Raw genomic sequence first — 16866 nt, 5'->3', positions numbered from 1 at the left:
AAAGTCCTGGAATTAGAGAAACTAACAAGTGGATCAGAAAAAGAGATTTTTCCTGATTAGATGAAGGAAGTAATCTAGAACATCTTGTTCCTGGAAAAAAATATTATACGGGAGCAGCAACACAGAGATATATCCTAGTGGGTCTGCATTTCGTTGATTAAAACAAAATTATTTAGGTATCCAGGCAAATACTAATTATTTACCAGGACAAAAATCAGAATAGCTTAGACTTGTCTCAATTCTTAAGAATTATTCTCAAGAATTATTCAATGCAAAATGCTGAGAAAGAGAAGGTGAGATGCAAGAATATTTTTCTCGGTCAAGGTGACATTCAAATATAAAGGCAAAGATAGCCTCAACCATAAACAAACCCAGGAACTACATGCCCTTTTTGAAAAAAACAAGAAAAATCAAAACCAAATGGCTAAGAATAAAGAGAAAAGCCACAATAAAAAAATCTAGTAATAAGGACTTAATTAATTTAAATGTACAATTAAGACTAAACAATTATTGAAAATGTGGTTATAGAATATAAATGTTATAAGCCTGGGCAATGTATAAAATGGTAGTATAACAATAGAAATCAGGCATGCAGGGAGAAAGGAAGGAAATGGGAGGAGGTTTATTGTGATCATTTCTTTGATATTCCTCTATAACTGGCAGTCAAGAGATGTAGTCTGAAGTTGCTATTTAATAAAATCAAGATATGGAGAGTCAATGACAGTGAATAAAGTTATAATGACTGCGAACCTCCCCACCCCAAGCAGATAACAATCCTCCACAATTATCCAAAGACACACACACACACCCATAAAACCAAGTACAGAAAAGATACACATGATAGTAATAGTGATAATAGAGAACTTAAGATAAAATAGAAAAGTAGTAACTATATAACTTATATTAATATGTATAAATGGGACTAAGTTCATCTATTACAAAAAGCCACATAATAGATTTACAACTTAAAAAAATGCAATCATACACTTAGAAGAAAGAAATACAGAATTGCAGAGGAAAGCCGGTTCTTTGAAGACAGGAATACAGACAAAAACCAGATAAGCCACTGGCTAGTGTAGTAATAAAATGAAAAGGAAAAAAAGACAAACACACAAAATTATAAATGAAAAGGGGGCGATGACTATTGGCATTAAGGAAATGCAAAGATTCTGAAAATACATTTGAAAATATAAGCAAAATTACTGAATAGCAGAAAAGATAGACATATCTAAATAAGTAAGAATGGATGCAGTTAAAAAGCTGCCTTAAAAGCCCCAGGCCCACGTGGGTTCACTGTTAATTCTTTAAAATTTTTAAGAAACAGGTAAATTGGATAGAATTTAAAATGTTTCAAAACACCAAAAGAGGAAGTCTTTCATGTTACATTTATAAAAGTTTAACACTGACATCAAAACTTGATATGACAGAGCAAACCTCACTTACCAATATTTATGTAAAAATTCCAATAAAGCAAGGGCAATTGTGATTCAGCAGTACTTTAAAAAACATACCATTACCAATTGGGTTCCTCCTGGACTGCAAGGATGAGTCAATATTAGGAAAGCTATGAATATATTATACCTTATTAATACCCCAAAGAGGAAATATATATGACCACTTATTAATAGGCCAAAGGGGAAATTTATATGTCTTTTACATTTATATATTACATTATAAATATAAATATCATATATGTGACCACTTTAATAAATGCAGAACAAGTATTTGGCAAAGTTCAACATCCAACATGATCACAAAAATAGAGACTAAATTAAAAATAGATGACAACAGCAGAATACACATTTTTCTCATGTGCACATGGAACATTCTCCAGGATAGACCATATGTCAGGCCATAAAACAAGTTTTAATAAATTTTAAAAGATTGAAGTCATACAAAGCATCTCTTCCAATAATAATGAAATCAAACTAGAAATCAATAACAGAAGGAAAACTGGAAAATTCACAAATATGTGCAAACTAAACAAGATACTCTTACACAACCAATGGATCAAAGAAGAAATCACAAAGGAAATTTGAAAATACCTTTAGCTAAATGAAAACAAAATATTACAAAGCAAAACTTATGGGATACAGTGAAAGTCTTGCTAAGAAAAATTATAGATGTAAATGCATAATTAAAAAATGGGCTGCATCATCATAAGTAAATTTCCTTCTATTCCTAGTTTATTTAATGTTTTTATCACAAAGCGTGTTAAATATTGTCAAATGCTTTGTCTGAGTCAATTGATATGATCACATGGGTTTTTTTTACCTTCATTCTATTAATGTGGCATATTATATTGATTGATTTTTTATATGTAAAAACCATCCTTGCATTTTGGGAATAAATCCAACATATGCTTTTGGTGCATAGTCCTTTTAATGTGCTGCTAAATCCAGTTTGCTATAATTTTGTTGAGGATTTTTGCATGAATATTCATCAGGGATATTAGTTTGTAGTCTCCTTTCCTTGTAATGTGTTTGCCTGGCTTTGGTAGCAGAGTAATGGCTTAGTTTTTTGGAAGAGTTTGAAAAAGATTGCTGTTAATTCTTTAAATGTTTGGTAGACTATCCATGAAGCCATCTGGTCCAGGGCTTTTCTTTGCTGGGAGGTTTTTGATTACTGATTCAATCTTATTATTAGTTATAGATCTGTTCAAGTTTTCTATTTATGATTCGGTTTTGGTAAAGTGTATATTTCTAGAAATTTGTCCATTTCATCTAGGTTATCCAATTAGTTGGTGTTCAATTTTTCACTGTATTCTAAGTCTTTTTATTTCTGTAAAACTGGTAGTAATATACCCACTTTCATTTCTTTTTGGCAATTTGAGTTTTCTCTTTTTTCTTAGTCATTCTAACTCAAGATTTGTCAATTTGGTTGATCTTCTCAGAAAGTAAACTACTGGTTTTGTTGATTTTTGCTATTGTTTTTCTATTCTCTACTTATCTCCATCCTAATCATTATTGTTTCCTTTTATCTGCTAGTTTGGGGTTTTGTTTGCTCTTCTTTTTCTAGCTCCTTAAGGTGTAAAAATAGGTTACTGATTTGAGATTTTTCTTCTTTTTTAATGTATGTGTTTATAGCTACACATTCTCTCTTACCATTGTTTTTGCTGCATCCCATAAGTTTTGGTATGTTGTGTTTCGTTTTCATTCAGTTTAAGGTATTTTCTAAGTTCCCTTGTGATTTCTTCTTTGACCCATTGATTGTTTAAGAGTGTGTTGTTTGGTTTTTGTGATTTTTCCAATTCCCCTTCTATTTTTAATTTCTAGTTTTATTCCCTTATGATCAGCTGTTATGCTCTTGGGCTGGAAAATTGGACCCCTAGATGTTCAAATGGCATTAGATATTCCCTAGGTTTAAAGTGACTTGTTAATGATCTAGTTTGTGAGAAGGCATATAGTCATTTAGATGCAATTTCAATTCCCTGAATTTTAGGTTAGTAAATAGAAAAGGACTATTCTTTATGAGACACTGTCATTTCTTCAGTGCATTTTTTAAAGAAGTTCTGTTCTCTCTCCTCCCGTTGCCTGCCTCCCACCTCCCATAATTGCAGCTTTCTTGAGCGGTTAGAATGTGCCAAACATTTCACCTATGTTACTTAAATGTGAAAATCCTGCAAAGTGAATATTATTACTATTATTATTGTTATTAGAATTTCTGTGTACGGAATTGAATTAATCCTTGGTTCACTCATGACCCCCATTTATTTATTTGTTTATTTATTTTTAATGATGTAATCAGCACCTATGAACCCACCACTTGAAACGAAAGCTAGGACCTTGACCATAACCTTTACCCAATGTCCCCTCTTCATCGGCCTCTTCCCATCCCTGCCACTCCCCACCTCTGGTCACAGAAAAGTCGGTATTGTTATTGTTGAGTGTTGAAAGTGGAGCCTGGTGGGAGGTGTTTGGGTGGGTTGCGGGGCGGATCCTTCATGCGTGGCTTGGTGCCCTCTCGCAATAATGAGTGAGCTCGCGCTTTATTAGTTCTCGCGAGAGCTGGTTGCTTGAAGGAGCCTGGCACCACTTCCTCCCTCTCTGGCTCTCACTCTCACGTTGTGACACACCGGCTCCCTCTTCACTTCCGCCTTGATTGGCAGCTCCCCGAGGCCCTCGCCCGAAGCAGATGCTGGCGTGATGCTTGTTGTAGGCTCTGCAGAACCGTGAGCCAAATGAATTTATTTTCTTTGTAAATAACAAAGATGTTATTTACAGCCTAAGATGTCCCCTTATAGCAACGTAAAATGAACTAATACAGTTATCTAGCATTTTGAAGATGAGGAATCTGAGATTTAGGGAGGGTAAGAGGTTTTTTTAAGATCACCCCACTAGTAAGTGGAACACCTGAGATTCAGATCCAGGTGTGTCTGACTACGGTACCTGGGCTGAAAACTGCTCATGTAATCTCCCAGTTGTGTTTCTTCGTGGGCTAGGTGGCAGAGAAGTGGTGTTCCATGAAATGAAGCAGGTGCTCGAACCTGAATCTTGAAGAGACGATAACCATCCCAAGCAAGGCTGGTGGTTCCTGTCCAGGCTTGAGTTTCGGTTTGTGTTGGTTGGTTTTCCCTACCTCGCCCCTCTCGGTTAGTTCATGGCTCAGCTGTCCCGTGGCTGGGCACATTCCAGTTGGTTCAGGTTTCAAAAACCAAACGAAAAGGAGTTATAATTAAGGGCATCACTGTGTAAAGTTGCTTTGGTTTGGAAGGGAATTTTTTCTAAATAACTACCTTGTTGCAAATGGTAGTTTGAAAAATGGTAATTTCAAAAGAAAGACTTTATTGTGTACTGTAAAAAGAGCCCTCTTTTGATCTACAAATGTTGGTGGCTAGTGTGCAGTCTGGTGTTATCTAGAATATGTATAGATTTAGACTTGGGTGTTTTATTCTGCTAGTATTGAATTACGAATGAAGTCTCTCTCTCTCTCTCTCTCTCTCTCTCTCCCCCCCCCCTCTTGCAATTCTATACTGTATAGAAATGCAAAGTTAAAGGTGGAGACTAATTAGTGAGGCCTCAAAAAAATTCTGTTGAGCAGTGTGTGCCCAGATGTTCCGGAAAATATCCAAAGAAGTGAAAGGTGCATCCACTGGACATGACAGGAGGTTAGTCCTCAGATAACTATTTCCTTTTTGGATTTAATGGAAAAGAATGTACAGCATGATACTGGACACTTGCAGAACTGATTGATCCTTAACAACAGACTTGAACAAGGGCATCAAGGTCTGATGAATGAGGAAGTTGTTCTTGTAACAAAGGGAGGGGAAAGTCTAATAATGTTAGTGTGTGAAGCACTAAATCAAGATATTAGATTATTAAACCCTTTTCTTAGTGGCCATTGTAAAATAAACATGGTTTATGTAAATAATTTGTTGAAATGTTTTTCTGCCTTGTAGGAGAAATAATGTTACCAAAATAAAGCATGTTAACAACTTGTCTAAGGTACTTTACCTAATTCCTAATTGTAATTAGGTGTTTGTGGGGTTTTCTTTGACTAATCAACTTAATAACATGCAGTACTAAAAAAATAAGGAAATTTGCTCAAAATTATGGCTCCTACATTCTATTTGTATTGTTTTTCCCCATATGTAGACTAGAAATCAGCCACACGGTATATTTAGTATCTATTTGACGATAACTATGTTTTGAAAAACTTGAGCATTGATAGATATTATGGCTTTTCTTTTTTCCATGATAACAAATTTACATATTGTCTCCTTGGATTCCAGTTACCTGAATCCACTGCTTATGGGGTCCAAATGCCTAGTATTGTTACTCTTCTTCATAATGTTTTTGTCCCTGAAATGTAAGAATGTAGAAAGTACAAGTTCCTGGGCTTCACTTGGTTTCGAATGGAAACACTCAGTGAGTAGGTAAAGATCCAGTCGAGCACTGAGCAGATATCAACTGATTGAGCATCTAGGATATATCATTCACAGTACAGGTGCTAAGCTAAGCCCAGAGGAAAACATCTATTTCCTGCTCTTATGCCTGAGTTTTGGGTTTACTCTATGCTTTTTTCAAGCACAGTTTTCTCCTCTGAACTACATAACACATTCTCAACTTTTCTAAGGATGATACATAACTAGCACCAGTCTACAAGGTTAAGAGAGTAGTTTTTCATCATTTCTATTGAAGGTCTTAAGGCATTAGGAAGTAATTCTCCTTCTGAATCCCAGATAAGAAAGACTGGTGGATTTGAGTATGAGAGGGGGAGACAAATTTTAAGTGAGGATGTACACAAGTAATATATTATCACTGTCAAGAAAATTGTGAGATGGCCGGGCACGGTGGCTCACGCCTGTAATCCTAGCACTCTGGGAGGCTGAGGCGGGAGGATTGCTCGAGGTCAGGAGTTCAAGACCAGCCTGAGCAAGAGCGAGACCCCGTCTCTACTAAAAATAGAAAGAAATTATCTGGCCAACTAAAATATATATAGAAAAAATTAGCCGGGCATGGTGGCGCATGCCTGTAGTCCCAGCTACTCGGGAGGCTGAGGCAGTAGGATTGCTTAAGCCCAGGAGTTTGAGGTTGCTGTGAGCTAGACTGACGCCACGGCACTCACTCTAGCCAGGGCAACAAAGTGACACTCTGTCTTAAAAAAAAAAAAAAAAAAAAAAAAAAATTGTGAGAGATTTGCCTGTAGGTAGATCCTTGGCCAACTGTGGTGAGATTCAGGCAAGTTCCTTGGTTAAACCTTTTATTTTAATTTTTTTGTTTGTTTAGTAGTATTTTTCTGACTATAAAAGTAATAATTTTTATAGAAAGAATTGAAAAAACTAAAAAATACAAAGAAGAAAAAATGTCAACCTTAATTTCATGCAGAAAAAACTCCTCCAGTGTGTTGTCTGTGCATCTATGTATGTTTAATTTATTTGCCATCAATTCTGTTACTCTTTTTATTCATGGTTTCTACCTTTTCCTTTATTCTGAAATGGCTTTTCCCTTTTGCTACCTCCCAGGTCATATAAAGAGTATTCAAGTCTTTCCCAAATTCATTTATGATATCATTTTTCTCTTCTAACTTTTTAATTCAGGCAATTCCATTTTTCTGCAGTGAGTAGCCAATTGTTCCAACTCCATTTATTGATAATTTTTCCCCAACTTGAAATGCTTCCTTTATACTATAATTAAAATGTTTTTAATTTAAAAAATTTCACACTATCACACTGTTTTTATTTTTATAACTAATTATACTTATCCACAATGTTCTCAGCTATGTACTCTTCCAGTTAGCTTCAGAATCAATCTAACAATTTACAAATTCCAGTGGAATTTTGATTGGGATTGCATTGAATTTACATGTGAAAATAGGGAACACTACCATATTTACCATTTTAAGTTTTCTGATACAGAAAAATGGTTTATTTTGTCAAGTAGTCTAATGTTCTTTATGTTGTTCAAGAATGTTTTATAGTTACTGTCTTAGTCTGTTTGCTGCTGCTGTAACAGAATACCACAGACAAGGAAACTTATACAGAGAACTTTATTTGGCTCATGGTTGTGGAGTACAGGAAGTCCAAGAACATGACGCTGGCTTCTGGTAAGAGTCATCTCATGGCAGAAGGCAGAAGAGAGCACACAAGACAGAGAAAATTGTGCCAAACGCATCCTTTTGTCAGGAGCCCACTCTCAAAATAACCCATTCCCTGAATAATGGCATTAATCCATTCATGAGGATAGAGCCTTTGTGACCTAATCACCTCTTATAGGCCTTACTTCCCAATACCGTTACTTTGACAATTAAATTTCAACATGAGTTTTAGAGGGAACATTCAAATCATAACAGTTCTCCTTGCATAGCTCTTGTGCATTTATTGTTAAGTTCATCCACATGTATTTTTGAAAAATATTTTTCTTAATATTTTGAATAGGGTCTACTTCTAATTACATAGTCACTGGTTATTTTGGGGTTTTGTATATTCATCCTATATTTTGTTAAACTTTCACATTTAGTTCAAATTATTTTTCAGTTGATTATTTAGAACTTTCTAGGTGGCCAACAATATCATCTACAAATATTCATATTTTTAGCCCTACCTTTGCATACTTATTATTCTTATATTTTTGTTTAAATATCATATTACCTGGGTTTCTGGAATAATATCAAGTAGGAGAGGACATAGTAGGAATTCATATATTTTTCTTACACTAATAGGAATGCCTGTAATATGTGCAGTAAGTTCCTAACCAATAGTCTCTTCAAACTAAGTTTTCCTTCAAATATTTAAGTATTTCTTGCAAATATTTTCTTCCAGCCTGTGGCTTCTCTTATCATTCTCTTGACAGTGTCTTTCACAGAGCAGAAATTTTAATTTTAATGAAGTCCAGCTTATCAATTCTTTCTTTCATGGATCATGCCTTTGGTGTTGTATCTAAAAAGTCATTGCTAAAACCGAGGTCATCTAGATTTTCTCTTATTATCATCTAGGAGTTTTCTTGTTTTGTGTTTTACATTTAGGTCTGTGATTTATTTTGAGTTAATTTTTGTGACAAGTGTAAGGTCTGTGTCTAGATTCATATTTTTTAATGTGAATGTTCAGACTATCCTTTCAACGTTGAATTGCCTTTATTCCTCTGTTAAAGATTAGTTGACTGTTATTTGTCTGAATCTATATCTTTGTTCTCTATACTGTTCTATTGATCTACTTGTCCATTCTTTCACCAATACTACCCTGTCTTGATTACTGTTGTTTTATAGTAAGTCTTAAAGTCAGGTAGTGTCAGTTCTCCAACTCTGTTCTTCTGCTCCTCCAATATTGTGTTAGCAATTTTGGGTCTTTTTCATCCTCATATAAACTTTAGAATCAAATTGTTGAAATATTCCAAATAAGTTGTTGGCATTTTGAATGGTATTGCATTGAATCTATAGATCAGGTTGGAAAGAAGTTTACAATATTGTTTTCCTATCCATGTGCATCAAATATCTCTTCATTTATTTAGGTCTTCTTTGATTTATTGCATCAGAGTTTTGTGGTTTTCCTCATATATCTTGTACATATTATGTTATTAATAGATTTATACATAAGTATTTCTCTTTTTTGTTGCTAATGTAAATGGTATTATGTTTTTAATTTCAAATTCCAACTGTTCATACCTTGGGATTTTCAACGTAGATAATCATGTCATCTGCTATCAAAGACAGTTTTATTTCTTTCTTACCAATCTGTATACATTTTATTTCCTTTTCTTGTTTCATTGCATTAGCTAGGACTTCCAATATGATTTTGAAAATGAGTGGTGAAAGGGGGTATTCTTGCCTTGTTCCTAATCTTAGCAGGAAAGCTTCTAGTTTCTTGCCATTGAGTATGTTAGCTTTAGGTTTATTGTAGATTTTCTTTATGTTTGAAGAACATCTACATAAAAATGTTTTTTGTGTTCAAGTTGAGTTCAAGACTCCACTTTCTGGCTTTACAGCAATGGCTGCTGCTTCAAGATATATTTATAATATAATAACAATTGTGGATGTCTTATCTACCTTTTTTATGAAAGTTGAGAGGCTTAAGCAGCAGGCCCCTCATATGAGGGCCACCCCATCTTAGCCCGAGCTGGTAGACAGGGGCACCTGCAGGCAAAACAAAACTCCTTCTCAAGAAGCAGAAGCAAGAGCTTGAGACCCCACACTTCTATGCCATAATGCATGAACCAAGTGATTTGGGCATAGAAAACAATGCTTTGTCTGCTTTTAGGGCTGTAGCAAAAAGTCAATAATTCCCAAGGAAATGCCAGATCCTAAGCATAAGCCCTTGGAATGAACACACTCAGTCGCATTCGCTGAAAAATGTCCCCCCAAGGTAATGAACACAGTGACTTTCTGAGTAAAGCAAACAGAGAATTTAGAGTTCTGAAATAAATCTCATATTTGGAATAGTTGGAAGTTTTGTGGGAAAATACGTTTTATTTTAAATAGAAAGATGAGAAATCAAGATAATAGATATATATAGGGCAAACTTTTTGATTTGCTGCCAAAATATTAATATTAACCAAACTGTGGCTTATTAAACAACTCAGTAATTTTATGGGTTAAGCTAATTAACCACCAACAATCAAGTTTTACTGACATAGCTATGCCACAAACAAGGGTTAGAAACTATGCACAGTAAGTGGCCTGAGCTGTTTTAGACTTGAACTTCAGTGGGTTTGCCCAGAGCAGAATTTCTGCCCTTTGCATTTTCCAGAGGGTTCCACTGGGAGCTTGATCCGAGCAGCTGAAAAGTGTAACTGTTAGCTCCTCCACTCCTCTCAGCAAAGGGATTTAATTAAACTCAGTTCATACACATAATTCACACATCTTTGATTGTTCTTTTCTAAGCCCCTTTCAATATTGCTCTGGCTGCTAATAGCAGCCTGCCTGGAATGAAGGGGAAAGATTTATGCCGACCAAACATTCTGTTTTTTTTTATTTTACTTAATAAAGATGCAGGTGATAAACACATCCAGTAATTAGAGGAGCTGCTGGATGTGTGTCATGGAAGAAGGAGATTTGGACAATAGTAATTTTGTAAACTTAGCAAGAGTCACTATTATATACCTGCTGGCCCATAAAAAACCAAATTCTTATTTCTTCATGTTTGTTGGGGGTGTCATAGGCTATGTTGTTTCGAAAATCTACATTTGGGTCAAATTAAACTAGATGCTAAGTTCTTCACTAGATAAACACATTGTAAAGGAAAGAAAAGAATTGGCGATTTCTGCTGAATTTCAGTTACCTGTAGATCCTACTCACTGCCACCAAACTTACCTACTTAAAGCCAGATTTTATACCATTCATCTACAAAATAACCTTGGTAGCTCTCTACTAGTCACACAATGACTCCTATAAAAGTAAATTTGGTGAAAGAATTCAAGGCCTTCCGTAACTTAGCCTGATTTCATCTCTCCAGAAACTAGACACTCTTGTTAGTGTCTGGTATTATGAATCTGTGGCTTTTCTTCAAACCCTGCACGTTTCCCCTTTCTGCTGTTGTCTGTTCCATCAGCTCTTTGCAGGGTACAAGTGGTTATAAGCACAGCCTCTGTGTACCAAACTTTGTTCCCCAGCTTAGTACTTGGGCAATCTTAGACAAGTTTTTTAATTTATCCGTGCCTTAGCAGTCCCCAATCCTCGGGTGCGGTTCGTTAGGAACCAGGCAACTCGTTACTGTCTGAGCTCCCCTGCCCCCACCAACTCCCCAGCCGTCTGTGGAAAAATTGTCTTCCATGAAACTTAGGAACCAGGCCTCACAGCAGGAGGTGAGAGGTGGCTAGTGAACAAAGCTTCCTCTGTATTTACAGCCACTCCCGACAGCTCCCCATAGCTCGCATCACCACCTGAGCTCCACCTCCCCTCCCCTTCCTTTCCCCCACCCCTCACCCCCATCTGTGAAGAAAATAGTCTTCCATGAAACTGGTCCCTTGTGCCAAAAAGGTTGGGAACCAACCACTGCCTTAGTGTATCCATCAAAAAAAATGGAGCTAGCACTGCCATGAGAATTCAACTAAATAAGGCATATATAGTGCTTAGAACATCATTTTGCTTATAGTAGGCATGCAATAAGTGTTAGCGATGGTGATGGTGATGATGACAGTGATGGTGGTGATGATGACTGGAATGCCCTTCCCCAAAATCTGCTTATTAAATTTTACTTGTTCTAGATCAATTCAAATTCCACCTTCTCTAATCTATCTCTCCCTTCCCCATACCCCCAGTTTGTATTTAAATTGACTAAAATACATGTTGAAGAGTGATGGTATACAGGAGAATACAGGTAGGACTAGTTTCATGAATAAACTGAGTGTTGACTGGAAATGTTGAGTGAAGTGATCGTTAATGAAGGCTGACAGAGAAAAGGAGGCATGGCCAAGCCTGAGTCAGGGAGACATGAGATAGAAAAAGGCAGAGTATTTATGGGGAAAGGTCATCAGGTTGTCTTTGGCTATACCTGAAATCACCCAAGGGGAGATACGATTCTGATATTGGGGAAACAGGACAGTTAAAAAGATTATTCTGCACACAGCCATGTGCCGCATAATGGTTTGGTCAACAAAGGACTGCATATACAGTGGTACCGCAAGATTACAATGCCATATTTTTACTGTACCTCTTCTATGTTTAGATACACAAATACTTACTGTTGAGTTACAATTGCCTATAATATTTGGTACCGTAACACACTGTACAAGTTTGGTAGCCTAGGAGCAGTAGGCCATACCATATAGCCTCGGTGTGTAGTAGGCTATGCCATCTAAGTTTGCGTAAGTACAATCTATGATCACACAACGATGAAGTCACCTAACACATTTCTCGGAAGGTATCCCCATTGTTAAGCAGTGCATACCTGTATTTGTTTTGTGAAATTCCAATGAACCAGACCTTACCAAATCTTTCACTTTCTTCCATTACCTATCTTTTGTTTTTATAAATACTTGTGTGGAACACATTTTTACAATAGTATCTTCTTTGTATTCGTAATATATTGGTGTGGTTAACAGGAGGCAAATAAAATCCATGTTGTATAGAAAGTTGACTTCAAGAAAGCAAAGGAATGCCCAGATCATTAGCAGGGAAGTCATAGTGTCCTTTTCCAGGTCATTGATGATCATATCAAAGAGTATGGCCATGACATGGAACACATGGTGCTCCATTCAAGTCTAGTGAGCTGGATAAACCACCCTGTGAGCTGCAGTTGTGCAGCCAGATTTTTCCTTAGGACTATCTGTAGTACCGGCTTGTTCTTCATTAGAGGAAGATTCCTGTCCTGCCCCACGTTTTCAGCCCTGAGGAAGGTAAAGTCTATAATAGCCAGGATGGTTTAGTCCTACTCAGATGTAGGCAAGGAGGACCTTTATCCACAGGCTAAGGAAGCTCTAATGAATTCCCTAGTTAATCCCAGTAAGGCAGCCATATTGAGTAGATTTACCCATCTGCCACTGAGATATGAAGTTAGTATTCTACAAGAAAACCTATACAGTATATGGGCATGCTGGGCACACACTGGCCGTCTCCTAATCTTGCCATATTCACTAGGCTTTCCTCTTGGTCTTATTTGTATAAGGACTTGAGCCTCCATGAATTCCAAGCCAGTTGACCAAGGTTCTGGTACTCTGCCTAGCCCTCACCATCCACTGTTCACCAGAGATTATGTCCCCCAGGAACTGGCTAAGATATTTCTCTTAACCAAATATACCGCTAGCAACCATGACACTACCATGGTTCTGCTGTCATTCTCTGCCAGCTGAAATGGACCATCTTTGATACAAGCACAAGCCCAGATAAATCCTGGGGTTAGTTATACACACTGGACTCTACCCAATGGGGTCAGTGCTACAGCTGGGTTAGTTTCCGTAGACCATTTCTGCCCATTGCAAACTAGCCTGCTGATTGAGATCCCAGCCTGCTTGTTGTGTGTGCCTGCCCAATATTCTTGAGCTAAATTTACCCTCTAGGCTACCTGACCCTGAGCCTTCCTCTTTAAAAAATGTGTGGAAAGAAAAAGAGGTATGTCTCTGTAAGCTGGCTGAATATTTAGCAGAAGTCTGTGTCACTTTCAACACTTTTCCCTTGTTTTATTTTAACTTGTCTTTACTAAGCATGTATAATAACTTTAAACTATTTTATATATAATAGTAGATCAAAAACAATTGTACTTTCTATATTCCAAGTATCTTTAATTTTCCATAACTATCATTGAAAGCTCTTTCTGATGCTTTGAAATTCTTTTTGTTGTTGTTGCTATTATTGATAAGTGTTTCCTTTCAGCTGTTGCATTGTACATCCAGGCTTTCTAGGCTTTGAGCCTCCCAGATGGCTCAATCAAGATGGAAAAACCCAATACAAGAGCTGACATATGCAAGGAATGTTTCTCTCTACCAAGAGCACTGCAGTTAGGTATAGTGACTGTTTGATTGAGGGTTTACTGATTCAAATGTCTATGAGTTAGCAGGGGACTTTGTTATATTTGCAATGTAATGCTTAATAAGCATTGCCATCACCATCATCAATCATTGTTATCATCATCATCATCATGTCAGCTGACATTTTTCAGGTATAAGCCTACGTCTTTGTGCATATTGTATTTTAGGAATACATTTGCAGTGAATGAAGTTCTATAGATGGCGTAGCAATTGGAATAACCTTGTAACAGTGAATGGGTTTTAATTTTTCATGTACAGCTGTGGTTCAGAGGATAAGTAAACTATGCAACATGGTAGAAGGTGTCAATTAAGCATATCAGAGGTGCACTGTGTGAACGCCTGCTAGGATCTGGAAAGTGGAGGGATGCTGTGCTCCCCAGCCTGCCCTCTTACTGCAGACCCATTGTTACAAAGAAGATATATAAATGGCCAACAGATACATGAAAAAGTGCTCAACATCACTAATCATCAGGGAAATGCTAATCAAAAGCACAGTGAGATATCACCTCACACCTGTTAGAATGGCTGTTATCAAAAAGTCAAAAGATGGCAGGCGTTGAGAATGTACAGAACAGGGAATCCTTGTGCACTGTTGGTGGGAATGTGAGTTGATATAGTCATTATGGAAAATAGCATGCAGTTTCCTCAAAAAGTTAAAAATAGACCTACCATATGATCTAGCAATCCCACTTCTGGGTATTTATCCAAAGGACATGAAATTACTCATTTTTCACAGTAGCCAAGATATAGAATCAGCCTGAGCATCCATCAGAGGAAGAGTGGATGAAGAAAATGTGTGGTATGTATACATATGTGTGTATGGTGTATATATTATATACTGAATAACATATAATATTATTGAACCTTAAAAAAAATCCTGTTTGCAACAACATGGACGAACCTGGAGGAAGAGATGCTAAATGAAACAAGCCCAGACACAAGAATCCAATCACGGCATGATCTCACTTACACATGGAATCTAAAAAACTTGAACTCATAGAAACAGAGTATCGAGTGGTAATTTCCAGGGGCCGGAGGTTGGGGAAAATGTGGAGATGTTGGTCGAAGGTTACAAACTTTCAGTTATACGATGATTAAGTTATTAATATACAGATCTAATGTATGATATAGTATCTACCGTTAATAATAATGTATACTTGGAATTTGCTAAGAGAGTAGATCTTAAGTATTCTTAAAACCAGGGTAACTATGTGAAGTGATAGATATGTTAATTAGCTTGATTATGATAATCATTTCACAATATATACATGTATCAAATCATAGTGTACAACCTTAAATGTACACAAATTTTATTTGTCAGTCATACCTCAATAAAGCTGAAAAAAAATCCCAGACGTATTTATCAAAGCTGAACTGTGCCGGGCATGTTATATACAGCAGAGCGTTTATTCCTTCCAAGAACCCTAGGCTATAGAAGCTCTTATTGTCCCTTTATTGATGATGAAACTGAAGCTTAGAAAAAAATAACACACTACATCTCATTAGTTGCACAGCTGAGCTTTGAAACATTTCTTCTAGAATAAGAAATTTTTAAAAAAATGGACACCATTTGAAAGAGTCAGAGATATCTCTGAAAATAATCTGTTGTAGAATCCAAAAGAAAATTCCAGAAAACTTCTTCTTCAATAGGCAGTTGAAGTTCAATAGGCGGCAAGAAGATATGGTTCTTCTGACCTGGGAAGAGAGGCATAAAGTGATCAAGATGAAAATTTACTAGGATAAGAGGAAAATATAACAAAATGAGACAAAGGAAGCCAGAATAAATCATCCTAATTCATATATATGGTTGCATCCAGCTTTAGATTGTCTATTAATCTGCCATTGTTCTATCTACCATCCTCGTGCTGCCATTACTCTCTTTATCACAACTTTGTAACATATTAAAATCTGGTAGAGTAAGGCTGACTTCATTATTCTTCAGTATGCAGTTATGATTTTAAAAATCTCCCATCAAAATACAACAAAAGAAAACTTCCTTATTCTTGTAAAGTATGCCTAGCAGAAACCTGCAGCAAACCTATTTAATGGTGAAATGTTTAAAGCATGCCCTTTAAAGTTAGGAACAGGACAAGAAAGCCAGCTGTAGCTGTTTCTATTCAATATTAATCTGGAGGTCCCACCCAGTAAGGTTAAAAAAAAAATAGAAGTAAAAGATACAAAGATTTGAAAAGAAGAAACAAAACAGGCCTTACTCTCAGATGATATGATTTGAAAGCATAGGCATTTAGAGGGAATCTACAGATAAACTACTAGAACTGAGATGAGTGCTCACCACCCTTCTTGGACACCAGATCAAACATTAAAACCAATTCAGTTCTTACACGATTAGAGCCAGGGACCCGATCTAGAAGGGCCCTGTAGGCTTGGTGTGGGGAAAGTGATGGAAGGAAAGCCTGTATAGGCTTTTGAGGAAGGGAGTGTCACGATCACATTTTTGTACTAACAGGCTCCTTCTGGCTGTGCGGAGAATGAACCGGAAGGGGCAAGAGGAGAGGCAGGGAGCCCCAGAGAGCAGGCTGTTGACATAGTGCAGGTGAGAAATAGCAGTTGCTAGGTGTACTTGGTACATGCAGAGACGGCAAGAAGTCATGTATCAAACAAACATTGAGGGCTGGGCACAGTGGCTCACGCCTGTAATCCTAGCACTCTGGGAGGCCGAGGCGGGTGGATCGCTCAAGGTCAGGAGTTCGAGACCAGCCTGAGAAAGAGCGAGACCCCGTCTCTACTAAAAATAGAAAGAAATGATCTGGACAGCTAAAAATATATAGAAAAAATTAGCCGGGCATGGTGGCACATGCCTGTAGTCCCAGCTACTTGGGAGGCTGAGGCAGGAGGGTGTCTTGAGCCCAGGAGTTCAAGGTTGCTGTGCGCTAGGCTGACGCCACAGCACTCTAGCCCAGGCAACAGAGTGAGACTCTGTCTTAAAAAAAAAACAAAAACAAAAACCAAA

Source organism: Lemur catta, chromosome 1 (genome assembly GCF_020740605.2).
Source record: "Lemur catta isolate mLemCat1 chromosome 1, mLemCat1.pri, whole genome shotgun sequence".
NCBI lineage: Eukaryota > Metazoa > Chordata > Mammalia > Primates > Lemuridae > Lemur > Lemur catta.
The sequence above is the reverse complement of the archived record's forward strand: the minus strand, read 5'-3'. Positions refer to the sequence as shown.